Raw genomic sequence first — 27,327 nt, 5'->3', positions numbered from 1 at the left:
TCTGGGGTCAACCTTCTTCCCTCCTTCGACAAGAGATGACCTAAGTAGGTCACTTCTTGGCGACAGTACTGTAACTTTGAAGGTGACACTTTATGATGCAAATCAGACAAATGTTGCAACAATGAAAGAGTAGTTTCTTTACAAGTTTCCTTATCATCAGCAGCCACTAACAGATCGTCAACATACTGAATAAGAGCAGCACCCGCAGGCAACACAAAAGTATCAAGCTGAGTTTTCAAAGCCTGACTATAGATGGACGGACTTTCGCAATAGCCTTGAGGAGCGCGCTTAAACCGGAAGCTTCGTCCTCCTAAAGAGAAGCCAAAAATATCTCTACTTTCTTCGGCTATTGGAATACTAAAGAAAGCGTTCTTCAAGTCTATGATGGAGAAACAGGCAGCTGAAGCAGGAATCAAACTCAACAAAGCAGTAATGTCCGGAACAACAGGAAACTGGGGCACAACAATCTTATTAACCTCTCGAAGGTCAATCACAAACTGATACTCAGGCTGCTGAGAAGAATCAGTACGCTTCAAGACAGGCAGAACAGGACTGTTACACACGTTACCTCTCGTCTCTTCGATCACACCTTTCTCAATTAAATCATAGATGATCGCTAAAAGCGCTCTTTCACCATCACTCGAAATCCGATATTGGGGAATACGTGGTAATCTAACATTCGATTTGAGCGTCACAACATATGGTGGAATCCCCAAAAGACCCACATCATTAGGACCAGTAGCCCAAAGAGTATCAGGGAGACAACGCAATTCCAGTGGAAGCTGATCTTTAGACAGATACATCGGAGAGATCACTCTCTTACCCAATGTAAGGTGTACTCCCGAAGGAGAACAATACAATGTCGCATGCAGTCTCTTTAACAAATCCAGACCCAACAAATTCTCACCACAACCTGTCGTTAAAATAAGGGGTGCTTCCAATTCACAAGGCCCAATAGGAAGAGACAAGGGACTAGAAACTGGATTACGAACTGGGCCGCCAGAAAATCCCACTGAAACATTCGTTAAGCCAGACAAAGGTGTGCCAGGGAGATTAGAGTGCATGATAGAACTCTTCGCTGCATCAGTGTCCAAAAGAAAAGGCTCTACCACACCCGATGTGACCACTGCAACATAAGGTCCATCCTGGTCTACTGGAACTGACACTACTCCCTCTCTTTGTCCTTGGCTGTCCTAGCAATCATTATAGCCAGTACTCTCACTCTCAACATAGTAATCGTCAACATAATATTGTGGAGATCTGCCAGTCTGTACGTTCTGCTGATCAAAATAATTCATAGACGTCTGTGGGGGAAAAGAACGTTCGTTCTGAGGAAACGCGCCACGTCCTCTACCCCTAGACACCTGCTGGAAACTACCACGACCTCTTGGAGCCAACATACCGCTCGCACGTTGTCGTAAAACAGGGCACTCATTCTTATAATGACCTTCCTCTCTACAATACGCGCACTGATTCAGACCCAAAGGCGGTCTTGGAAGAAAATACTCAGGTTTCTGTGACGGTCTCTGAAACGATGGAGGGTGCTGAAACTGTAGACGTTGCTGAGATTCTTGCTGATTCGAGCAAGGCGGATACGCCTGCTGCAGAAGAACCTTCGTTTTTAAGTCTTTTGTCTTTTTCTCTAATCTATCTTTCTCATCCTTATCCCTATTCTCGTAGTACTGTGCAGTCGCCAATATCTGGGCCGACGAAGAGACAGCCCAAGAACTCTCGGAATCTTTCAACTTATTACACAGTTCGGGAAGTAAATTAAAGACAAACTTATCTACAAACAGTCTCTGGCCACCTTCCGTACTCATATCTTGACCGCTATGATCTATAAAAGTCTCTTCAAACCTAGTGAAGAAATCAGACACACTTTCGTCCTTCTTCTGCTTACATGCTGTCAACTTGTCCCAATTCACTCGTAACGCTGGCATCATCGTTTTCATCATATTAATAATTCTACCGGGTAAATCCGCAATTAGAGGCTCAGGTTTAGCTCCTCCTACCTGTCTAGCATCTGCAGCCGCAATATTCACCCATGTGTCACCAAATTCTAACGTATGATCCTCATGGCGAATCTTCGCCCACAACGGTTGAGGAACTACATTACCCAAAAACATATCCACATCAGCTAGATTCATAATGCATGCGTCGACTGTCTGGGACAACTCCTTATAATACCCCGCGGGATTCTTACGGGGGTCGGGTAACGTTTGTTTAAGAGCCAAAACCTCAGCTCTCTTCCAAGGGACATGTATCCAAACTCGTTGGAAATGAGCCAAAATAGGTGGATTAGCGGTTGCGTCTCCCTCTCTCCAAACTGGAGGAACCTCTCTCATTGGATATTGTTGTACCTTCTTCCTAACTGAGGGATCAGGCTCAAACAATGGCTGGGGAGGAAGTGCAGACCTATATGTAAGAAGTGTCACTACTGCATCTTCGACACCAGCTCCCACTATCATCCCTTTAGCGAACTCACTCTGAATATCAAGCAATCCAACAGGAGCCAACTCCAATTCACCATCTTCTCATTGTTTCCGAAGCAAAGTACACATCATATCAAAAACATACCGCTGCGTCGGCTCTTTCCACTGTAGGAACGTATTCAAGACCACTCCCGGATCATACCTAGAAACGTTCGTAACCCACCTACGAGCCAACGAATCCAACACTCCACGCTCCACAGAACCAGGGAGCTGACTACGTCTCTGTCTGTCATCAGAAACGGGGGTCGTGACTAGCGACCCAAATAGAGGAGTTAAGAAATTAGCAACAGTGTCAGCTACTCGCCGACGAACAGAAGGGGAAGCAGCCATAAGAGCAGGAGAAAAGGTACCTTGTGATGGCAAAGAAAAAGAAGCAGAAGTGGAAGAAGTCGAAGGGACAGGAGCGAGGGGCAAAGCAGTCTGAGTCAAGGCAGGCAAAGGTAAAGTAGGCAACCCAGGAAGAGGGGGTGCCGGAGGAACTTGAACCAACTGTGGAACAGGCACAGGGGGTTGCGGAGGAACTAAAGGCTGACCAGCAACCTGTTGTACAACAAGGGGTAACATCGGTGCAGTAGCACCTTGCACGTAAGGGGGAGGTGACTTTAACAAATAAGACATTAATGGATCCTTTTCAGGATCCTTAACAGGATTCACAGGAGGGGGTGACAAAACTGGATAACATTTATCAATAGCCATATGATGTTGCCTATTTGACACCTCAATCGCTTTATCTTCTTCATCTTCTTTAAACTGCCTAGCAGCTTGCATTATCGATACACCCTTTTCTCTCTTATCTCTTTTAGCTTGTTTTATCTCTCGTTGTCTGGCTTCTTTGCGCCAAAGGCGGAAGGAGTCGAACATTGCCGGCCGGGCTTTCTTCCTAAATAATTTCGCTTCCAAATTATCTAAAATCTCTGTATCAAAACTAACATGTTGGGGCCATCGTAAGACACCATCTTTCCTAGTGTAGTGGACCCATACTTCATTGAACGTAATGGGGCCCATGCCGTGTTTAGAATAGAGCTCATAAGTCGGAGCTCCAACTGGAGGTATCGGACACGAGTCCTCCAATCGGAACTTCCTGTTATTACCACAACAAAACCAAGTACCAAATTTGCTACGATTAGGCATCTTCGCTCACTAATCGAGCTTCAAACTTCAAGGGGCTATCTCTACCGATACACTCGTAAATATACGAGACCCTCGGCTTTGGAAATTGCAATTTTCAAATCAAAACTAAGGACCAAACAAACTAAGAACCAAACTAAGAACCAAGCAAAACCAAGAACCGATCAAACTAAGGACCAAGTAAAACTAAGAACCAAACAAATTAGTGGGAGCGACCCACTTATACTTAACCAAGTTGTCTGCTACACCACCCAGAAGATCCGTCGATCGTCTCGCCTTACAAAGTTTCACAAAAAAGGGGGTGGTCCAAGACAGGGCGACAGTGAGGACAGCGGTCCTTACGTAGCGGTCAGAAGGGGGAAACCTCGTGGAAAAGACCTTCGGTCCACGTTTTCGACATGCAGGGGTCGCTGAAGTGGTGGCCCTCTTCCATAGTTTCCTCACGAAGTTCCTCACGATCCTCGGGCTTGGACCAGTACCGCTTGATGTTGCCCCGCGTGGGTGCCAACTGAAGAACCGAGTTTTTAGAACCCAGCGGCGCCAGGGGCACGCCCAAAGTCTTCGGGTTCACCTGTCTTAGAATACAGAGACACAGGATACTTCTTGGTGGCGTCAGAGATCGAATTTATTGGCTGCAGCCAGTAACAGAAGTCCTAGAAGTCATCACGGTATGAGTTCTCAGGAGACTGCTCAAATTTACAAAGCAAGTCATCACTTTTTATACCAAATACATCATATTTCAGACAAACACCCATTCTTTTACAATTTGTCCAATCACATGTAACCATATCAAAGGTATCGCATGACGGTAAAACCCTCTTCTCAGTTGTCCAGCCAATGATCAATCATTGAACAATCACAGCATTCGTCTTTAGACAAGCCGGACAAACCCATAATAAAGAGACCACGACCCATGTCGTAAATGGACCATAAAAGAAGAAACAGAAAACAGATAGAAGTAGGATGAGGCATGTTTGTGTGCAATAAAACTTTACGAGGTCCCGTGCTCTGACCCTTTAATCAAGATCAGCTAGCGGGCAGTAACTGGTTTGGCAGGGTCGGCCTCAGGCAACGAGGTCAGTTCACCCAAGTCATGTAGAAGTCAGCACAAACTCGATCTAAGGTGCGCCTGTCCAAAAAGACTCGTTTGACCACAGTCATCGGCCTATGTGAGGGCAACCACAAAATTGCTACCATGCGCAAAATGGAACCCAGGTTTCGGAACGAAAAACCCTAAATACGCAGTGAATCCATTGATGTAATGTGACGAAAACACGCGTATTAGCCGAACTCACTAGTTACGGTTCGCTATTACCAAAGTCGTAACTGAACCATGATATTTATAACGCAGATTCAGAATTCACGGAACCTCAGACATACGACTCATAGGTAAGTAATAACATCTTACACTAGGGCTGCATATGGATCTGGGTAATGTCATTTCAATTATAGTTACAAGATTATAGATACAGCTGTTGCATGTATGTAAACATGATGCAGTGCATTTAGAATCAAACCAAATTTAAAGCAATCAAATGTCCTGTTTCAGGAGATGCTGGGTGGACTCTCTCTCACCATCTTCTCACACCCTTCACATATCCAATCACACATACATATACATGAACCATCATTGAACACAAATTCAGATGTCTTGATCATACAGGGGGGATGCTGGTGTGCTCTGCAAAAGATAGTAATAGCCTCTTGCATGTTGAATATCATCACCATGCAACGAAACTTGTGTATTGACATTACCCTTGATCTACGGCTATACCGAAATTCCCGTATAGCATGCAGTATATTTCATCATAATCTTTAACATCCTCTATTTCTTTTCCATCAGGTCACAATCCACGGCCAGTATCATTAATTCACTTTCCCCAATCTTTTTTCCATTTTTCACTGGGGACTATCCATTGTTGAGGTGAGATCTCCACCTACCGCTAGAAATAGGAAATTACCTACCGAAACAGGACATCTGCATTTTTCTGGTCATCCTAGGCCAACTTTTAAGTACAACAGCACACTGCTCCATCTCACTATTCCTTTGCCCCTGCTCAAGAAACTCTCAGCAGATCCCACGGACCTCAATAACTACCGAACCGTTTTTCTCCTCCCCTTCACGGCAAGTCGCTGAGAAGTCCATCAACCCTCAGCTAACTAAATTCATCAAAGACAATTCCATCCTCGACCCCTCCCAATCCGGATTCCGCATCAACCACAGCACAGAGACTGTCCTACTCGCTGCCACAGATGACATCCACACCCTCCCCGACCAAGGCTATACAGCAGCCCTGATACTACTCGACCTGTCAGCAGCATTCAACACCGCCTCCCACCACACACTCCCCGCCAGACTACACGACACCGGCATACAAGGATCCGCCCTCGACAGGATCCGCTGATTCCTCACTGACAGAAGCCAAAGAATCAGGCTACCACCTTTCCTCTCCGAATCCACGGAAATCAACTGCGGAGTACCCCGGAGATCATCACTCAGCCCAACCCTCATCAACATCTACATGGCCCCCCTCAACGCCATCATCAGACAGCATGGCCTCAACATAGTATCCTACGCCGACAACACCCAACACAAATCCAGTTGTCTAGAATCTCTGAGATGCTCCTTGGGATGTTGGGACTACAATTCCCATAATGCACCCGGACAAATCCTTAACAGTCACCTGGACGCACTCCGGGATGGGGAGTTCTTGGGGAGACGATTAAGGTGGGCTCTATTAACCTGTAGCATGCAGAAAATAAACTTCTTAATACTTCTTGAAGCAAAGCAAAGTCCTTAGGCTGTAGTTCCCAGTGTGCAGCAGGTGCAGTCCTTTGGAGTGCAATCCTTAGGGGTGCAGACCAGGGTTCCAGCAAGACAGTCCTTCTTCTCCTTTTAGTTTCAGGTAGCTCTCCCATATTTATTCACAGTTATTGGGCACAGGGCAGAGAGGCACCCCTGACCAACGGGATGCAGTGTGTCCCCTAGATGTTTGACTACTTCCTCCAAAGTATGGCATATTCATGTCCCCGAAAGCACTTTTCTCTCAAAATCCAACATGGAGAAAATTTCTCCTTTGGGGTTAGATCTGGCTAAGTCAACCAACTTGTGTGGCTACGTTTCACTAACACACCCCTTCCATCCCGCTGACTAATCTAATTACTGAGGATCCTGTGTGGCTGGGGGTGCTGGATGTGGGGATCAGCCTGTGCTGGTCTGTAGTATTCTCAGTTCATGTTAATATGTTCCCTTTCATCCTGTACCTAGATGCTCAGCCAGTGTGAGTGTTCCATGTAGAATGTCGGTGTGAGTGACATGAGTGGAATGCTTGGGTGCCTGTTGTGTGACTGTGCCAGTTGGAAGATGGGCTAAGCAGCTAGGAGGCTGCTCCTGGTGGGGCTTGTTCTAGTTTGCTGTAACTTCTACTTATGGATTGATTAAACTACATAAAATCATCTTGGCTACGTCTACTATGTCACCTGGACATGTGGGGCCAGCCCACTACATGGTCCCAAACAGCCATTCTCTCTTTGAAGATCAGTTTGACTCCCCCAACCTCTTCCTGCGTTTTGACTTCTACAGATAAAGCTCTCCACCTACAGGAAAGCCATTATCTACTCTGACAGGACACTCCACACATCATCAAACAGCTCTGGCTCTGCCTGGGAAAGGCTGGCCAATCAGGAGAGGATTTTGGCTCACAGAAAAGAAAGTTTAATAACATATTTTCAGTAATAGTTATAAATGAAATAGTGACAATTTATTTGATTTATCTTAACTATTAATTTAATACCTTGAAGTATATTTCTAGGTGGCTCTTGTCAATATTTACACTTATATAAAATATCTCAATGTTAGCCTATGGAGTCATTTAATACAATGGGAAAAAACAATATTGGCATTTTTTTTCCCTCACCAGGGACATCTTTTATAATTTCATTGCTTATAGTGACAAGGTTCCCAATCCCCGGGGCACCTTGAGGAGACCTTAGGGGTGACACATGTAACAATAGGGTAGATTACTACTTTAATTTGAAAGATGAATTTGCATATAAATACCAAATTTAAAAGCAGACTGCAAGGCAGTGCTGGTTTTTAAAATGACAGCGGGGAACACATCAGTGCACACTCTAGTGCAGGAAATCTAGTGGGCCTCTAAACCTCCCTGTCCTATTATATACAAGGGACTTATGGGTAGTTTGAATGCCCTTGACATATCATATACCAGGGACTTACTGGGGCCTGTCATTGACAATTATAATTCTACCTAACCCCTCCTGGGCCTAGAAGTGGCCCATGAGGGGGTCCACGCAGCCCTCATCAATAAATATATTTTTTTAAATGAGGCACAGCCCAGGGGGATGGGGTCCCTGGAGCCACTAGAGGCCTAAGGAGGGGGGCCACGCAGCCCCCTCCTTTAAAAATAATGTTTAAAAAAATCTAAATGTGGTTATGCCCCCAGGGATGGGGTCCCCAGGCCGAAATTTGGTTCGGGAGGAGGGCATCGCGGCCGCCTTCCAGTTTTTTTCTTTAATTTTTAAAAAAAAAGAGCAGACCCAAGGGGGATGGGGTCTGCAGGGCCCCAATCAATGTAAACGAAGGAGGGCCACACAGCCCTCCTTGTAAAATAAAATACAAAATAAAAAAGCCAGCATTGCGATGGAGACCCCACCCCATTAACTGCAGCACTCAGCAAACGCACCCCCTGGCGCGTTGTAAGTTGGGGAATTAATTTCCCTTGAATACTGAGGGTCCCTGGGGGCCAACTAACCCTCCAGGAGCTGCATTGCAGAGAGGTGCTCAGAGGCCATGCCCCTTTTTACACCTCTCTGCTACGCAGCTCTGTGGCGCTTACTAGAGGTACCTGGTGGGCTAGTTGGCCCCCAGGGACCCTTCAGGACTCAAAGGGGAATTAATCCCCCAATTTACAATGCGCCAGGGGGCACGTTTGCACAGTGGTGAAGGGAGGGGGTGGGGCCTGATGTGACTTGTGTGTACTTATCCAATCACTCCGCCAAAACTTATAAATGCACTGTGCACTCTCCTTGCAGCACTCTAATCATCCAGTCACTACCCATGCACTCATGCAATGACCCATGCATTAACTCATGACCTGCTGCAATACCCTCAGCACTACCCATGCACTCCAGCCATCGCCCTGTCACTACCTATGCACTCCACCAATTACACAGCGAGCACCACCAAAACCGAAGAACTAATATATTCACCATGCACTCTGCTTGCAGTACTCTAATCATCCAATCAGTACCCATGTACTCATGCAATTTCCCAGGCACTAACACATACAATGCTACAATCCCCTGTGCACTACCCATGCAGTCCAGCCATCGCCCTGTCAGTACCCATGCACTCTTCCAATCACCCAGCCAGCACCATGTACTTATCCAATCACTTTGCCAAAAGCAAAGCACTTATAAATTCACCATGCACTCTCCTTGCAGTACTCTAATCATCCAGTCACTACCCATGTACTCATGCAATGACCCAGGCACTAACACATGCAGTGGTACAATCAGCTGTGCATTGCCCATGCAGTTTTCCAATCACCAAACCAGCACCATGTACTTATCCAATCACTCCACTAAACCCCAAGCACTTATAAATTTACCATGCACTCTCCTCGCAGTACTCTCTTCATCCAGTCAGTACCCATGCACTCATGCAATGACCCAGGCACTAACAAATGCACTGCTACAATTACCTGAGCACTAATCATGCAGACCAGCCATCTCCCTGTCACTACCCATGCACTCCTCCAATCACCCATCCAGCATCATGTACTTATCTAATCATTCCACCAAAACCCAAGCACTTATAAATTCACCATGCACTCTCCTTGCAGTATTCTAATCATCCAGTCAGTACCCATGCACTCATGCAATGACCCAGGTACTAACACATGCACTGTTACAATCCCCTGGGCACTACCCATGCAGTCCAGCCATCTCCCTGTCACTCCCTATGCACTACTCCAATCACCCAGTCAGCACCATGTACTTATCCAATCAATCTTCCAAAATCCAAGCACTTATAAACTCACCATGCTCTCTCCTTGCAGTACTCTCATCATCCAGTCAGTACCCATGTACTTATCCAATCACTCTGCCAAAACCCAAGCACTTATAAATTCACCATACACTCTCTTTGCAGCACTTTAATCATCCTGTCACTACCCATGCACGTATGCAATGACCCAGGCACTAACTCATGCACTGCTACAATCCCCTGGGCACTACCCATGCAGTCCAGCTATCGTCCTGTCACCACCCATGCACTCTAACAATCACCCACCCAGCACCATGTACTTATGCAATGGCCCAGGCACTAACACACACACTGATACAATCCCCTTAGCACTTCCCATGCAGACCTCTAACCTACTACACACTACAGATTCACTCCTCCTATTACCCATGTAGTACCCATGCACTCGCGAAATTTCTCTGTCACTACCCATGCACTCCTCCAATCACCCATCCAGCATCATGTACTTATCCAATCACTTCGCCAAAACCCAAGCAGTTATAAAATCACCATGCACAGTCTATGCAGCACTCTAATCATCCAGTCACTACCCATGAACTCATGCAATGACCCAGGCACTAACACATGCACTGCTACAATCCCCTGAGCACTACCCATGCAGTCCAGCCATCTCCTTGTCACTACCCATGCACTCCTCCAATCACCCAGCCAGCACCATGTACTTATCCAATCAGTCTGCCAAAACCCAAGCACTTATAAATTCACCATGCACTCTCCTTGCAGTACTCTAATCATCCAGTGAGTACCCATGTATTGATGCAATGACCCAGGAACTAACTCATGGCAAATACAAAGGAGGTCATGCTAATCACAGGAGTAACCCCAAGACATAGTGTTCCCTAGTGTATGTAGGTGTTTTCACTATATTCTAAGTGTCTTTTAGCATAGCACTGGCTCTAGGCCTGGTTAGTCAGAGTCAAATACCACCAGTACCCGTCAGCAAAAAGTTGGGGGCACAGGAGGACTTTCTGCTCCTCTTTTGGTTCTTTCTGCACATCTCTTTCTTCTTCCTGCACTTTTCTTCATCTTTCTGGACTTCTGTTGCCTTTTTCTGCATTTGTATTGCTTCCTTCTGCGCTTTTCTCCCTCTTTCTTCACATGTGCTACCTTTGTAGGCATAGTTAGAAATTAGCATTTAAAAAACCTTTGAAATTCACTGAAAAAAACATAGGTTTCAGGGACGTTATAGTTAGAAATTACCATTCAAAAAACCTAAAAGAAAGTAAGTGAAAAAAAACACAGGTTTCAAGGACCTTATAGTTCGTTGGACATTTCAATCGTACAAAACCAGAGAAATTCGGCCGTTATAGTTAGTTCGGCTAACTATAAATCGTGCCCCCGCAATGCACTGCTGATGATGTCACATATTACATCATTCATGACATGGTCAGTGATATCACTGATGACATCATTTATGGCATCTCAAATGACATCACTATCAAAGAACCAACAGAGAAGCAGAATGTGGCCTACTTTGAGTGCACCTTACAACAGTCTCATACAAAGTACCCTAATCACTAATTCGTCCCCGCAGATGTTTTAAACCTCACTTATCTCTTGACGGTTCACTATTAATCGACTGTGCAGAATGTTGGGCCTACGAAATATAAAACGCAATCCTGAGCATATCACTGTTGTAAGTCTGACCAAGTTTGTGAAGGTATGTATGGGTGTCTATGCTTTCACTGAATGACATCTTACATAAAAATAAACATAGAAATACTTGAATACCTGTGTTTCAAACAGCATAATCTGTATAAAAAAAGGTGTATGCATTTCTTTCTACTCACAATACAGGGCACATGGGTATTCAATAGTATATTTGAGGGGCTCTATAACACATATATACATAAGACATGTCTGCCTGTACAACCGAATGACAGAGCAGAACTGAGAACATGTGACAACCTATAGGAGAAGTTCCTGCTTTTTAAACTACCATCTTCAGATGCATAACACATGTAAGAATACATATACAAGTAGACATATACCTCAGTCACGAAGGTACGCAGACCTTCAAACTTGACAGCTTGCACTTCCCATTTGAGTACAGAAAGAGACAAGAGAACTGCAGAAAGAGGCATGAGAGTTGCAGAAACAGGCAAGAGAGGTGCAGAAAATTGGTAACAGGGGTGCAGAAAGAGGCAAGAGAGGTACTGAAAGAGGGAAGAAGAGTGCAGAAAGAGGTAAGAGGAGTGCAGAAAGAAGCAAGAGAAGTGCAGAAAGAAGCAAGAGAAGTGCAGAAAGAGGCAAGAGAAGTGTAGACAGAGGCAAGAGAGGTGCAGAAACAGGCAGGAGAGGTACAGAAAGAGGCAAGAGAGGAGCAGAAAGTGGAAGAGATGAGCAGAAAGAGGCAAAAGAAATACAAAAAAAGAAAGGTGCCGAAAGAGGCAACATAAAAAAAAAGAGGCAAGAGAGGCACAGAAAGAAGCAAGAATGGTTTGCACACCATTAGTACCAATTTAATACCTACATTTAGCAATAAGTAACAGGTGACCATTCTAGGTTTGCAGAGGGCTTTCCACCACACTGTAACACGGTAGCGTAGCGTTTGAGCAGTTTGAGGTACAAACAAGGTTTTGTTTTCCAAATCTGCAGATTATACAGCAGATGATGGATTAGGTGGCAAATACAGAAAATGTATAGTTGTGCAAAAGTCGGTGCAGCCAAAAAAATTGCAAAATTCCAGTGACCTTGCTCATACCTATGACTAGGTCCAGAAGTGCTCCTCAGTGGTTCCTTCTTTTTTTTTGGTCTCATTGAGTTTATAGTTTAGCTTCTGTGGAAATGAGGAAGACTAAACCTGAGGTTACCACCCCACAACACAGACTATCATACCACATAATTAAACTCCATAACACATAATCCCACTCAACATGATTCCTATACACTAATTTGCACATACCTTTTATCCACATCAAAGTCAAAATCTATCCACATAATTTCACTGTACATCATACCACATAATTCCACTACACACAACCTACATTCACTCCACTCCAAGAAACATTATTAAAACACCTTTACATTTACAATGCCTATAGCTCTAACTCTTGCAAATGTGCAACTTATTACATTGTAAATGCTTCTTTAACTAGTAGTCGCGTTCGCAGAGAAGTGGAGTAAGGGGGCTGGGCCTCCGACCAGCGTGCAGGAATTCCACTGTGTAGGACTTACAGGAGGTACCAGGGGGGCTTCTTGGCCCCAAAAGTCCCTCTTGAGCAAAGGGGACTTCATCCCCCAACCTGTAGTGTGCCAGGAGGTGCGTCTGCAGAGCGGTGGAGAAAAGGGGGCGTGGCCTCCGAAGACGTCTTACCAATACCACTGTGTGGGACTTACTGGGGATAACAGGAGGGGTTGTTGGCCCCCAACACAACCATGGGGTCCAACTACCCCTCCTTTTACCTCCAGTAAATCCCACACAGCAGCACTGGTAAGTTCTCAAAGCAGGCCATGCTCTTTTTGCCCACCAGTCTGCAAACGTGTTCCCCGGCACACTCAGGGATGGGGAGTGAAGTCCCCTTCGCTGCTGAGGGTCCTTAGGGGTCAACTATCCTACCTAATACCTCCAGTAAGTCCTATAAAGTGGGATTGCAGAGAGGAGGACACAGGCCACTCCCCCTTTCTGTACCACTCAGCAAATGCGCCTCCTGGTGTGCTCTTGGTTGGGGGATAAAATCCCCTTGTCTCTTGAGGGTCCCTGGGAGCCATCTAGACTTCCTCTTACCTCAAGTAAGTCCCACACTGGATTGCTGAGGGAGTTCTGAGGCCACGCCCCCTTTTTACACCACTCTGCAAACGCACCCCCTGGCGTATTACTGCTCATGGGATGAAGTCCTCTTCAGTCCTGAGGTCCTCAGGACACAAGAGGACCTCATTGCCACACCAGCAGTGTGCCAAGAGGCGCTATGCAAAGTGGTGTGAAAAGGGGGCGTGGCCTCGGACCACTCTCAGCAATCCAGCTGTGTAGGGCTTACTGGAGGTACCTAGTGTGCTAGTTGGCCCCTAAGTACCCCTAACATTCTAGGGGACTTAATCACCTACCCAGAATGCACCAGGAGGCGCATTTGCAGAGTGGTGCAGTTAGGGGGCAGGCCCTCCGGCAAGATGCCGGCTTCTCTTTAATTTTTTATTTTAGAAGGAGGGCTGTGTAGCCCTCCTTATTTTAGTAATTTGTGTGCCCTTGGGACCCCATCCCCAAGGGCCTGACCCTTTTTTTAAATAAAGAATTGGGAGAGGAGCCATGCTGCCCCCCCTGAGGCTGAATTTGGCCTGAGGACCCCATCCCCCGGGGCTAGGCTTTTATTTATTATTTATTTAATGGAAGGGGGGCAGCGTCGCCCCCCTTCCCTGGGCCACTTCTGGCCCAGAGGACCCCATCCCCAAGGGCCTGGCCTCTTTTTTAATTAGGGGAGGGGGGCCACATGGCCCCTCTTCCCTGCGCAAACTTCTGGCCCGCGGACCCCATCCCCTGGTGCCTGGCCTTACGTTGGGGAATGCGGGGGGAGCCGCAATGCCCCCACAGTCCCTGCTGGCTCCCCACCTCCTCGGGGAGCCGACATTGCTTTTGGACAAGGGGAGCTGCTAGCATGTAGCTCTCCTTGTTCAAAAGCAATTCTGCTTTACTTCATGGAAGCGAGAGCAGGTTTCCTACTCTTACTTCCTCAAAGCAGAGTTTGCAATAACAGGGCAGGAGCAGTGCTCCCGCCCTGCCATTGCAAACTGCAATGTTTTCGGGGTGGGCAACCCGGGACATTGTCAGAGACGGCCCTGGGGGGCGGCAGTCCCCAGGGCCATCTAGGGTTCCAAGAGGGGGACCCCACGGCCCTCATCCCAACAAGTTTAAATGGAGGTGGTGGTCTTAATAAGTGCTCCGGGGAGGTGGCGGTCCCCGGGGCAGTGTGGCAGGGCAGGAGCCCCCTCACGCAATTTCTCAATAAAAGCCCTGGGAAGATGGCAGTCCCCGGGGCTGCGGGGTCCACTACGGTTCCCCACTACATATATTTTTTAATTGTCCCTGGGACCTGGCCCAACCGGGGGCTGATTAAAACGAAGCACAGGACACCGCACTTCATTTTCTTTATTTTCCTGCAGGATTTATGCACCCAGCATGAATCCTGCTGAATTAGTTTTTTTTAATGCTTTTTTTGTGCCTGTGGGACCCCTGAGCAGGCCTAGGGGATCAGGGTGATTCTACCCTGTCCCCTGTCTTGTTTTTTATCTTTTTTTATTGTTTTCTTGTGACTCGGTTTTAAGGTGGCTGCCAACATTTCTTGGTTTGGGGTGTTGACAGCCAATCAAAATGAAGCTTTTGCACGGGAGGGTTCGCGAATCCTCCTCGGCCACCAGATATCGATATTTAAATTTTTTAAATTTCTCAGGAACTACTGAACAGATTTAAACCATTTACAAAAAAGAACGCTTTCTGAACCAGGACCTACATTTTTGCCAAAGTTGGTGTAATTCCTTTCAGCAGTTCAGGCTGTAGTTTTGCCTGAAGTTTCCTATGGAAATTAACTTGGAAAAAACACTTTTTGAGACCCCCCTTTTTTCTCAGCCCGCGCTGTACGAATCACCCCAAAACCTTCGAGACTGGAGCTGACATGAACAAACCATTATTCTTGAAAATGTCAAACAGATTCGTCAAATGGCGCCAAACATATTGGTAAAAGAAAAAACGCTTTTTGAATAGAAACAAGGCCCTAAAATCACTACCTACTGGCAGCCGCCAGTAGGTGATATATATATATATATATATATATATATATATATATATATATATATATATATATATATATATATATATTCACTGAAAAAAACCATAGGTTTTAGGGTTGTTATAGTTAGCTGGACATTTCACTTGGATAAAACCATTGAAATTCCTCCGTTATAGTTAGTTCAGCTAACTATAACTTGCGGGCCCGCAATCCACTGCTGATGATAGTTGCTGCCCTCCCGGTACATGCTACAGTAATGTAAATTGCGGATTGTGCGAGGTCAAGACTGCAACAGGGACACACACATAAGTACACATCCTGGCCAGGCAGGAACTGAACAACGACCAGGTCCCGGGAATAAATATTCACACCCCTTCGATGGCCTGGCTCGCAAGCCCAGCCCACATTGCATATGTATAAATAGGATAACAACGATGCCACATGTCCCAGTTCTTCCACACTGCCTCAGGTGATATGGCTTCACCCACGTTGCATATCACAATGCGCAATAAAAAAAAGGGATCCATGAGGTGAACACCATCCTTGCAATCAAAACTCCATTTGAATTGTGAGCAGTGGGGCCTGGGTGCACAGGGGGTGCAATTGAGCGCGGTGCTGCGGGAGGGGTGGGGTGCATCAGCCTGGGTGCGCAGGTGCGAACAAGCGAAGTTGCCTTGCATAATGATGTGATCTCTGACCTCATTCAGTCATATCTCTGTATCATTTTAAGGACCTGTTGGACCATTCTGTAGGCCTGAGCCAGCAGGCAGCGCTGCCCTACAGACACATGGCGTTGGCTTTTGGGGCACTGTAGTGAGCTGATTACAAGTGTACATGCACACAGCCTTGCGCCACTGCATTACACACACACATTATGCTTCTAGAATGCGTTCTGTTCCTTTATATGTGAACGTTGGCATGACATATCAGTATTTAACCTTGTCTATTCTTGTACACTCCAACTCCTCTTTGAACCACGATTACCACTAACAGTTGGTAGATCGTACTTCAAGAAGGAAGGATGCACTCAACTGGTGTTCTCTATTAAGCTTGAAATAAACCTTCATTTACCTCAAGACGTTTCAAGCATTATATTATTTCTCCCTTTTCAGACACTGAGTTAGTTGCACCACAATGCGCGCAGCAGGTGCTCAGCCTGTGATGATGCCCTGGGCATTCTGACGCCTTCGATCATGGTATCAAGACACCGTCCCAGACCGGAGACCTGCTGTGCCACCCTGAGAGACGTACCCCGGAGTGGGAGCTCGCACCAGCACGTCGTTGGACACACCGGTAGTGACAGGTGAGCCGTGAAGCCTCAGTGCGCAGGAGCTGCAATTGAGCACAGTGCAGGGGAAGGGGCTGGGCTGCAGCAGCCTGGGTGCACTGGTGCAGGCAAGCGATGTTGCCATAGATACTAATGTAATCTCTGGCCTCATTCATATCTCTGTTTCATTTTAAGGACTTGCTGGACCGCACTCTTTCTAGCGGACCCCAGCGTCCTAGACACACGGGTGACGGGAGGTGAGCAGTGAGGGCTGGGTGCAGTAGGCCGACGCTCTGTCTCCTCCTCCCTCTGTTGTTTTGACTCTCCCTCCCCTTCTCCCTTCCACCCACTTGCTCTCTGTCCCATTCTCACTTTCTTCCTTTAATTCTGACTACCTTTCTTTTTCTCTTGGACATGGCACACATACTTATGTTTCTTTTTTGTCTTACAGGTTTTGTACACTGCTTCCAGAGGAGTCCAACCCACTTATTTCATGTTATACTGTTGTTTCTTCGAATAAAGTTGTGTTTCCATTTATTTGTGTTGTTTTAATAAAGGTTATTTTTTTTACCAATAAATAAGTGAGTGTATGGGTCTTCTTTTTCTGACAACACTTGTCTGTAGTTTATTGTGAAAATCGGCGGTTGATAGGAGGTTATGAGGGAAAACATTTGTAATTTTAAGGTGCACCTACCAAATATAAACTAACAGACTATTACATAAATGAAGCCTGGGTAATTCTACAACTACTGCAAGGGTTCTATGAGTGTATCACTTTATACTACCATGAGTACTGCCCGTGTGATTACAGAACCAATAAGGCACTGCCTAGGGCCACCGAGGCTTCAGGGACTGGCAAGACCCACCCTGCATATTTACGTAAAGCCCCCGGAGGGTGGCAATCCCTGGACTTGAGTTGGCCTCGAAGCCCCCCGAACAATTAGTAAACAATACTCGGAGAGGTGGCGATTCCCTAGGCTGCGAAACGTCTCTGTGCCTTCCCGCGCCTAATTTACATGTGAGTTTAAGGTCCCCAGTGCTGCAGAGACCCCGCAATGTAATAATAGGATTGGCCCCGGAATATTACCCACCAGGGGCCTCATTTAAATGAACACGTGAGACCCTCGGTTCAATTTATTTTCTCCATTTTTACCATCCGGATCCGCTTTATTAAAGCGATACAAGGTTTTCCTCATGTCGCTTCAACGAGGCAAACAACGATTTGCTATCACAGGGTAGAAGCCATGCTCCCACCCTGTAATAGCAAACATAAATGTCCCGCGGATGCACACCCCGGGACATTGCATGAGATGCGCCTGGGAGGGGGCACTCCATAGGGCCATGATGCATTGGTTACTGCATAACTACAGAATTAGTATAAACGCATATCAACACTACTTGCACACGTGTATGACAGCAGCCAGAGTGTAGTGAAGAGGCAGAGGAAGCCCAAAATCAAAAAATATAAATCCTACCAGAGGTCGGATGACATAGTTTGATGAGCCGACAACCCTGGGATGAGTAGAAACAGCTTCACGAAGAAAACGGGTCTTCAGCAGAATGCAAGGAAGCTCAAAATATTGGTGAGTGTTGCCTTCTTTTTACCTTCTCCCGCTCATCGCCACATTTATGTAGTGAAGAGGCAGACAGCAGTGGATCTGATAAGTAGATTTATTGCAGGAAAAAAGGTCAGCTTAAACAGCCACCAACAGGAGCAGACAGCAAGGCAACCGTCTTCTCCAGCACCTTGTACAAACTCCCCAAGATTCCCCTCATGACAGCCCTACATTCTAACATTACATACTTGCATTATAGTAGCATTACATACTAACATTCTACTATGACTTACATTGGAATACTACACAGAGCACATGACTTTACAGCAATGAGCTCATCGTTTCATCCACGAGTCGTGAGACCGGTAGCGGTGAGTAGTTCGCTTCCCACTCCCTCTATTGTATAAACACAAACTAACACTACTTCCACAGGTATGCTACAGTGCCCAGAGCACATCACTTTACAGCAATGAGCTCACGATTTAGGCTCACGGTTTAATCCCTGAGTCTTCAGACCAGTAGGGGTGAGTAGTTCACTTCCCACTCCTTGTATAGTATAAAAGCATACGAACACTACTTACACAGTTATACTACAGCGGCCAGTATGCTACAGCACCCAGAGCCCATCACTTTACAGCAATCAGCTTGGTTTGATCCCCTAGTCTTCATACCGGTAGGCGTGAGTACTTCGCTTCCCACTTCCGGTATAGTATAAACGCAGGGTAGGGGTCAGTAGTTTGCTTCCCACTCCCTGTATGGTATAAACGCCTACTAACACTACTTGCACAGGTATGCTACAAAGACCAGAGCACATCACTTTACAGCAATGAGCTCATGGTTTGGCTCTCGGTTTCATACCCGTGTGTAGCAGCATCTCATCTCAGCACCATGTCACTCTGAGCAACACTGCACTTTCAGACCAGAAGGAGTGAGTACTTCCCTTCGAACTCCCCACAGAGTTTACAGTGCTCCTATCCTCCTGTTTCCTACTCTTTTCACCATTTTTTCCTCTTACTCGTTTCAACGGAATCACAAAATGGCTGCCAACACTTCCTAGTTGACACAGCTCGCAGCCAATAAGCAGCAATCATGCTCGTAATGCCTCAACCAATCAGATGGCAGAATTCCCAAATATCGATATCTGTAAATTTCGATATTTCTCCAAAACTACTGAACGGATTTACACCAAATAAACAAAAGCGTGCTTTCTAGACCAAAACCCTTCTCCCTGCCAAATTTGAGGTAATTACATTCACCCGTTCGACCTGTAGCCTTGTCTAAAGTTTCCTATGGAAATTGCATGGAGAAAACTCGTTTGGGGACCCCCCTTTTTTCCCGGCCCTCCCTTGACGAACCACCCCCAAACTTTAAACATAGGAGCTGATATGAACAAAGTTTGCAAAATTTCATGAACATTCATCAAACGACGCCAAAGTTATAGGCAAAACAAAAAATGCACTTCCCATGGAAACTTGGTCTAACTATAACTACCTTCTGGCGACCGCCAGTAGGTAAAGTATATGTAAATATATCATAAATATAGTCGCCAGTAGATAGTTATAGTTAGGACCGAGTTCCCATAGGAAATCTGAAAATTCTATTTTGAATAACTTTGGCACCGGTTGACTTATCTTCATGAAATTTTCAAAAATAATGGGGCGCTCCGCTCAGCTCCTACCCTGAAAGTCTCGGGGTGATTCGTCAAGCGGGGGCTGAGAAAAAAGGGGGGTCCCAAAACGCGTTTTCCCCATGCATTTTCCCATAAGACCTTTAGTTGAAGGTACATCCCGAACGGCTGAACAGAATTACTTGAAATTTGGCAAAGAGGTAGTCCTCAGGTCAGGCATGTGCCTTTTGCTTAAATGGTATAAATCCGTTCAGTAGTTCCTGAGAAAATCAAAAGTAAAATCACATATATATCTGGGCGGAGCCTAACCACACATCTCATCGTGAGATCTGATTGGCTGTCAGCACTTCATCCAAGAAGTGTTGGCAGCCATCTTGGGACCAATATACATGATAGCACCTCATTAAAAAGCATTGCAGTTAATAGAAGGTTTTAAGACTTTAGTTACATTATAAATCATTTGTTGATGGTACCATACTCATTTTAGGAATTGTGGTATGTTCTAAGGTGATTTTACCATGTGAAAAAGCCTTCTGCTGTGATATCATGAATCATGTTTGAGAGAAAACTATTTTCTCATGCTTTTCCCACAGAGGTTTGGATGGTGATCTATAAGCTAACTGAGAGCATATTTTCTGTAAATTCACATTATCTTTCTCAGTCATGTGAGAATGAAGTCTGACATTCTCACTAAAACATGTACATCCAACAAGGGCAGAGACTGTCAGTTGATTCCTTTGTGTTCTACTGCAGCTTCCCAGAGTGTTCTAAAGAACAACTAGAGCGCTAACAGTCCTACTTATGACAAACGTATGGCACACCTGAAGCCATCTTGGTTGGAATAAAGTGGTAATTCTTAAAACATTTAATTTATAAAGGAACAAAATGAGGGGGTTCATTTTGCCATAGAAAGTATGATTAGTGCCGCAGAAAGAAAAATTAGGGCACATTTTGAGTGACTTCTCAAATCCTCTTCTATTTCATTAAAAAATTCTGACATGCAGACTGAATGGCCACCAGAGACAAAAGAGCCCAAATGTAGCCCAAATATCACCCAGATATAGCCCCAGTATAGCCCAATGACAGAATGTCCCAGAGTGTTCTAACGAACAACTAGAGCGCTAACAGTCTTACTTATGACAAAAGTATGGCACACCTGAAGCCACCTTGAATGGAATAAAGTGGTAACACTTAAAACATTTAGTTTACAAAGGAACACAATGAGGGGATTCATTTTGCCATAGAAATTATGATTAGTGCTGCAGAAAGAAAAATTAGGGCATATTTTGACTTCTCAAATCCTCTTCTATGTCATAAAAAAATTCTGACATGCAGACTGAAACATGCACTTTGAATACCAGCAGCAGACTTCCCTGGTGAGCAGTAGCTTTACTACGGTGATCTAATGAGCAACTAGAGTGCTAACATTCAGAATTTATGGCAAATGTGTGACACATCGGAATGCCTTCTTGATGGAACCAAGTAAAAAACTGAAAGTATTTCCTAATGAGGAGACTGCAGTAAATGAGGAAATTAGGAAACTTCATAACAAATAAATCTCCCAAGATGGCCACCAGAGACAAAAGAGCCCAAATGTAGCCCAAATATCATGCAGATGTAGCCCAAGTATAGCCCAAAGACAGAATGTCCCAGAGTGTTCTAACGAACAACTAGAGCGCTAACAGTCTTACTTATCACAAAAGTATGGCACACCTGAAGCTATCTTGATTGGAATAAAGTGACAACACTTAAAACATTTAATTTACAAAGGAAAACAATGAGGGGGTTCATTTTGCCAAAGAAATTATGATTAGTTCTACAGAAAGAAAGATTAGGGCACATTTTGACTTCTCAAATCCTCTTCTATTTCCTAAACAAATTCTGAAATGCAGACTGAAACATGCACTTTGAATACCAGCAGCAGTCTTCCCTGGTGAGCAGTAGTTTTACTACAGTGATCTAATGAGCAACTAGAGTGCTAACATTCAGAATTTATGGCAAATGTGTGACACATCTGAATGCCTTCTTGATGGAACCAAAGTAAAAAACTGAAAGTATTCCCACTGAGGAGACTGCAGTAAATGAGGAAATTAGGAAACTTCATAACAAATAAATCTCCCAAGATGGCCACCAGAGACAAAAGAGCCCAAATGTAGCCCAAATATCACCCAGATGTAGCCCAAGTATAGCCTAATGACAGAATGTCCCAGAGTGTTCTTAAGAACAAATAGAGCGCTTACTGTCTTACTTATGATAAAAGTATAGTACACCTGAAGCCATCTTGATTGGAATAAACTGGTAACACTTAAAACATTTAATTTAAAAAGGAACACAATGAGGGGGTTAATTTTGGAATAGAAATTATGATTAGTGCTGAAGAAAGAAAAATTAGGGCACATTTTGAGTGACTTCTCAAATCCTCTTCTATTTCATTAAAAAATTCTGATATGCAGACTGAAACATGCACTTTTAATACCAGCAGCAGACTTCCGTGGTGAGCAGTAGCTTTACTACAGTGATCTAATGAGCAACTAGAGAGCTAACATTCAGAATTTATGGCAAATGTGTGACATATCTGAATACCTTCTTGATGGAATCAAAGTAAAAAACTGAAAGCATTTCCTACTGAGGAGACTGCAGTAAATGAGGAAATTAGGAAACTTCATAACAAATAAATTTCCCAAGATTGCCACCAGACACAAAAGAGCATAAATGCAGCACAAATATCACCCAGATGTAGCCCACATGTAGCCCAATGACAGAAGTGTGCAAAACACTTATTTTTTGTGTATTTGCAGTTTTATATAGTGCAGACTTGTCAGGTATTGGAATGCTTTACATGAGCATTGGTTACATCACACAAGATCAAATTCATTTTGGTTGTAGACATGGGGAGATTAAGTGATTTGACCACAATCACAGAATGTTGAGCTGAAGCAGAAACTCCAACCTGGTTCCCCAGTTGCAAAGTCTGCAGCTCTGGAAGTAACACCACATCCTCTCGCCAAGGTGCAACATTTAATCAAGTGGTCAACTGGATAAAAAAACATAAAGATTACAAATAATTTAAAAGTTCTTTGTCGCTATTTGAAAACTCAGAAAATATGTCCTCATTTTAGTTTTTTAGAGCACTAACCATAATTTTGATGCAAATAAGACCCTCTCATATATGTAATTTCTAAAGGAAATACTCTAGGAATTACAGTTTTGATTACTTCCAAGATGACGTCAGGCGTTCCACACTTTTGTAATAAATATAGAATGTTAGCAATCTAGTTGTTCATTGGGATACTGTTGAGAGGCAGAGGCCAGGGGCACGGACTCTGAAAATTGAAGGCAGGTAGGAGAGTGCAGAGGCAACAATTTGACCACACTGGGCAGGCAGGAAGGGCAGTGGCAGTACAACAGACTATGGAGGGCAGTGGAAAGGGGGGCAGGGGCAACAAACCAACAATACAGGACTGGCAAGAGAGGCTGTGGCAATATAATAGACCATTGTGGGCAGAAGGAAGAGGCAGTGGTAGTACAACCATACATGCCAACAGACCCGTTTCAGCCAGGAAACGTCCAATGTTTTTAAGCTCAAATGGGCTTTATTTGATCTGTCTCCTGTCTACAATCTCCTCTTTTTCAATGTAACTCAAAGGGGAAAATCAATACCCCAGTTTTTTTTTAAAATCTCCCTCTTACCAAGTTCAAAATATTCGCAAGTATGGTACATTGAATCATGGTAGGCAGGAGGAATTGGGGTAGGGACATGGACTCGGATAACAGAGGACAGGAGGGACATGGAGAGGTGCACCAAACAGACCCTACAGGGCAGGCATCAGGGTTTGCAGCAGCACAATACACCACACAGCGCATGCGGGATGGGAGTGCAGCACAACAATCCATAGAAAGCAATAGGGAGGGGAAAGGACCATGCACATGGACAACAGAGAACCGATGGGAAAGAGGCAATGGTAGCTAGCTGACCATAATGGACAGACAGGAGAGAAAGCTGCAGCATAACAGACCATAAAGGGCAGGAGGGACGGATCAGGGGCATTACAATGGAACAGACAAGCCAGGAGGGAGGGAATAGGGGGTCTGCACATGGAAAAAGAGGGCTGGGGGCAAGGTGGCAGGGCAGGAGCAGCAAGATGACCATGGAGGTCAGGCAGGATGGGCACTAGAAACAAGACACACCATGGAGAGCAACAATGAGACTATGGTGGCATACACACAGACCATGGGGGGAAGGTGGGGGGGGGTCAGGGGCAGATAGCTGACCACACAGGGAAGGTGGGAAGGGCCATGGCAGCACAGAAGACCATGCATGGCAAGCGGGAGGGTTAGTGGCAGCACAATGGCTATGATGGGCAAGAAGGAGGGTACAGGGGCATGAAGAAAGGACCATGGAGGATAGAAGGGAGGGTCAGGACCTGGGCCTAGACAAGAGAGTTCAGGGGAAGGGGCCTCACAACAGACCGCGCGGGGCAGGCAGGAGGAGCAGTTGCAGCACAACAGATCAGGGAGGGCAGAAGGGTGTGGCAGTAAAATGGACCATGGAGGACAGGAGGAAGGGGATAGGGGCATGGCGACAGGCAGGGTGGAGGTGGCAGGGATAGGTTACAGTCATCTGACAATAATAGGCAGGTGGGAGGGGAGTGGCAGCTCAACAGAACACTCAGAGTAGATAGGAGTGGCAGGTCCAGGGAACATAGTGGGCAAAAAGGATGGAGCAGGGGCATGCACAAAGACATCGGAGGGCAGGGGGAAGGAGAATAGGGGCAGCAAGCTAAGCACAGAGGCTAAGCAGGAGGTCAATGATGGGCCATAGAATTGGGCAATGGAGGGCAGGAGGAGTGGACTGGTACATCATGCTAAATGGAGGGCAGTGGCAGCACATCAGACCATGCATGGCAGGAGGGAGGAGGCTAGTCCATGGATTCAGACAACAGAGGATAGGGAGGAGGTGGATGGGACAGCAAGCTAACTGTTCAGAGAAGGTGGGAATTAGGAACTTTATTGTTTTTAAAATGTGTGTCTGTGTGAACTACTTAAAATATGAACAAGTATGCAGCATAATCTCACTTTTATTCAGGAAGAAGAGGACGTTTGTGACTGTGACTCCGGGCTCACTTGGCAGAAACACCCCCTGACCCTCCACCCCCATCGCAAAATGTAATGCCCGTGAAAAGGGTAGGTGGACGCAGTGTTATATAGAACATAGTCCTGAGAGCACGATTGAAAATGAAAACTAGATGTTGTATATGGTATAAACTATGCACCAAAAAGTGTGATATAAGATGAACCGGGCCGTGAAATATAATATGCAATACATTGTGCGCAATGACAGATTCATTGGAGAGCGCGAGATAGCACAGGCACTAGCGCGTGCTATGCGATATGCACCTTGGAGTGTAATATGCACAGGGCAGTGTTGTGTAACATAACTAGTCTCTAAAGTTGTAATATAAAATATGTGCTGGGGAGTGTAACGTTGCATATGCACTGTGACAAAGATATGGATCCCAGATTGTAATATGTATGGCATAGCGCTGTGCGTTATAACATACACATCGAGGAAGACACGTTAGATGGGGCAATATAACCCGTGCAAAGCCAAGTGTGGCATGAAATATTCACGGGGTGGTGCTACAGTTAGGCCTGGGCGAAGCACTACGCTACGCTCGCGTAGTTTGCGAAGTTCGCGCTACTTCGCGCTACGCGAACTGCACGTAGCACAGTGCGAACACGCGTAGCGTAGTGTTGCGTAGTGCTGCGGTCATTTTTTGCTTGCTCGCGGTCCTCAACGTCAAGTTGGCGACCGCGAGCAAGCAAAATGACATCCTGGCGAGACTTTTTCCTTGTTCGCGATCGCGAGCATGGAAAATAAACCTCCCGGCGGGATTCCCAACGCGAGAAGGTCAGGTTTCTCATTGCGAGGGGTCGCGTATGCTCGCGACCGCTCGCGATGAGAAACTACCAGTTCGCGTTGAGAAAGCTGCAGCTCGAGTAAAAATCTACTCGAGCAGCAGGAAACTACAGCTCGCACTGTGCAAGATGCCATTTTCAATGATTGCACAGTGCCGGTTGCTTGTCCGCACTGTGCAATCATTGAAAACAACATCTTGCACAGTGCGAACATGTTACTTCGCAGTTCGCGAAGTGCTACGCGTAGCTCGCGTAGTGCGAACTTCACTTTGCGTAGCTTCGCGAAGTGCTACTTCGCGAACTACGCCCACCCTTAGCTACAGTGCACATGGGCTAGAGAGTGTCATAGCATACGCACTAGCTGGTGGAATACAACACAGAGGTGTGAGGCAATCGGCGGGCACTGGTGGGTGTAACACAGCATTGGGCTCAGCCAGGAGCACGCTGTGACTCTCAAGTGAGGTTCGTATCCTTTCCAGAGAGTAAAATAAAAAGTATTACACATCCGGCGGTGGATGTGTTTTTTATTAACCGTGAGGGGGGTCTCTTGCATAGTTTGGTCGAATTTTTGTCGAATCCCCTTTGAATGGCTTGGTGTGCGTGTATATTAAATGTGCCCGTCAATAGCTACCCATGTTTGTATAAATAAACAACAAGGGTGTCTACTTGGAGAGTACCCAGCGGCGGGGGTGCCGGGATTAGGCCCGGTAGGGCGTCAGACACGTCAGAGTTTCACTAGCGGTGTAAATACATTCCATGTGGATTCATTCTATGAATAGTCGCCTTTTAATGAATATCACGCAAATCGTCATGGTGATAGGTACATACGGTTTGTCCAGCATGTCCTAGGTGTTTCTATAAATATATATATTTTTAAAATAATAAAAAACAAAGGCCGGCCCCGGGGGATGGGGTCCCCGGAGCCATAAGTGGCCTGAGGAGGGGGGCAACGCAGCCCCCTCCTAAAGAATTTAAATTAAAAAAAGGCCATGACCCGGGGGTTGGGGTCCCCGGGGTTGATTAAGGCCTTGGGAGGGCCAAATTTATTTTTTTCAACAAAAAAAATTAGGGTGCAGGCCCTGGGGGATGGGGTCCCCAGGGCCAGTAAATTAGAAAAAGAAGGGGCGCCACACAGCCCTCCTTCTTAAAAAAATTAAAATAAATAAAAGACCGGCATCGCGCTGGAGGCCACGCCCCCTCCTTGCAGCACTCTTCAAACGTGCCCCCTGGCCAGTTGTAAGTTGGGGAATTAATTCCCCTTCAATACTGAGGGTCCCTGAGGGCCAACTAGCCCAACAGGTATCTCCAGTGCACACCAGGGAGCTGCGTTGCAGACAGGTGTTCTGAGGCCACGCCCCCTTTTACACCTCTATGCAATGCAGCTCTGTGGCGCTTACTGGAGGTACCTAGTGGGCTAGTTTGACCCTAGGGACCCTTAGGATTCAAGGGGACTTAATCTCTCAACTTAGAACGGGCACAGGGCGCGTTTACACAGTAGTGAAGGGAGGGGACGGGGCCTGAGGTGACGTGTGCAAATACGCCCTGTGGCGAGTT

Source organism: Triturus cristatus, chromosome 2_2, assembly GCF_964204655.1.
Source record: "Triturus cristatus chromosome 2_2, aTriCri1.1, whole genome shotgun sequence".
NCBI classification, from domain to species: Eukaryota; Metazoa; Chordata; class Amphibia; order Caudata; family Salamandridae; genus Triturus; species Triturus cristatus.
The sequence above is the reverse complement of the archived record's forward strand: the minus strand, read 5'-3'. Positions refer to the sequence as shown.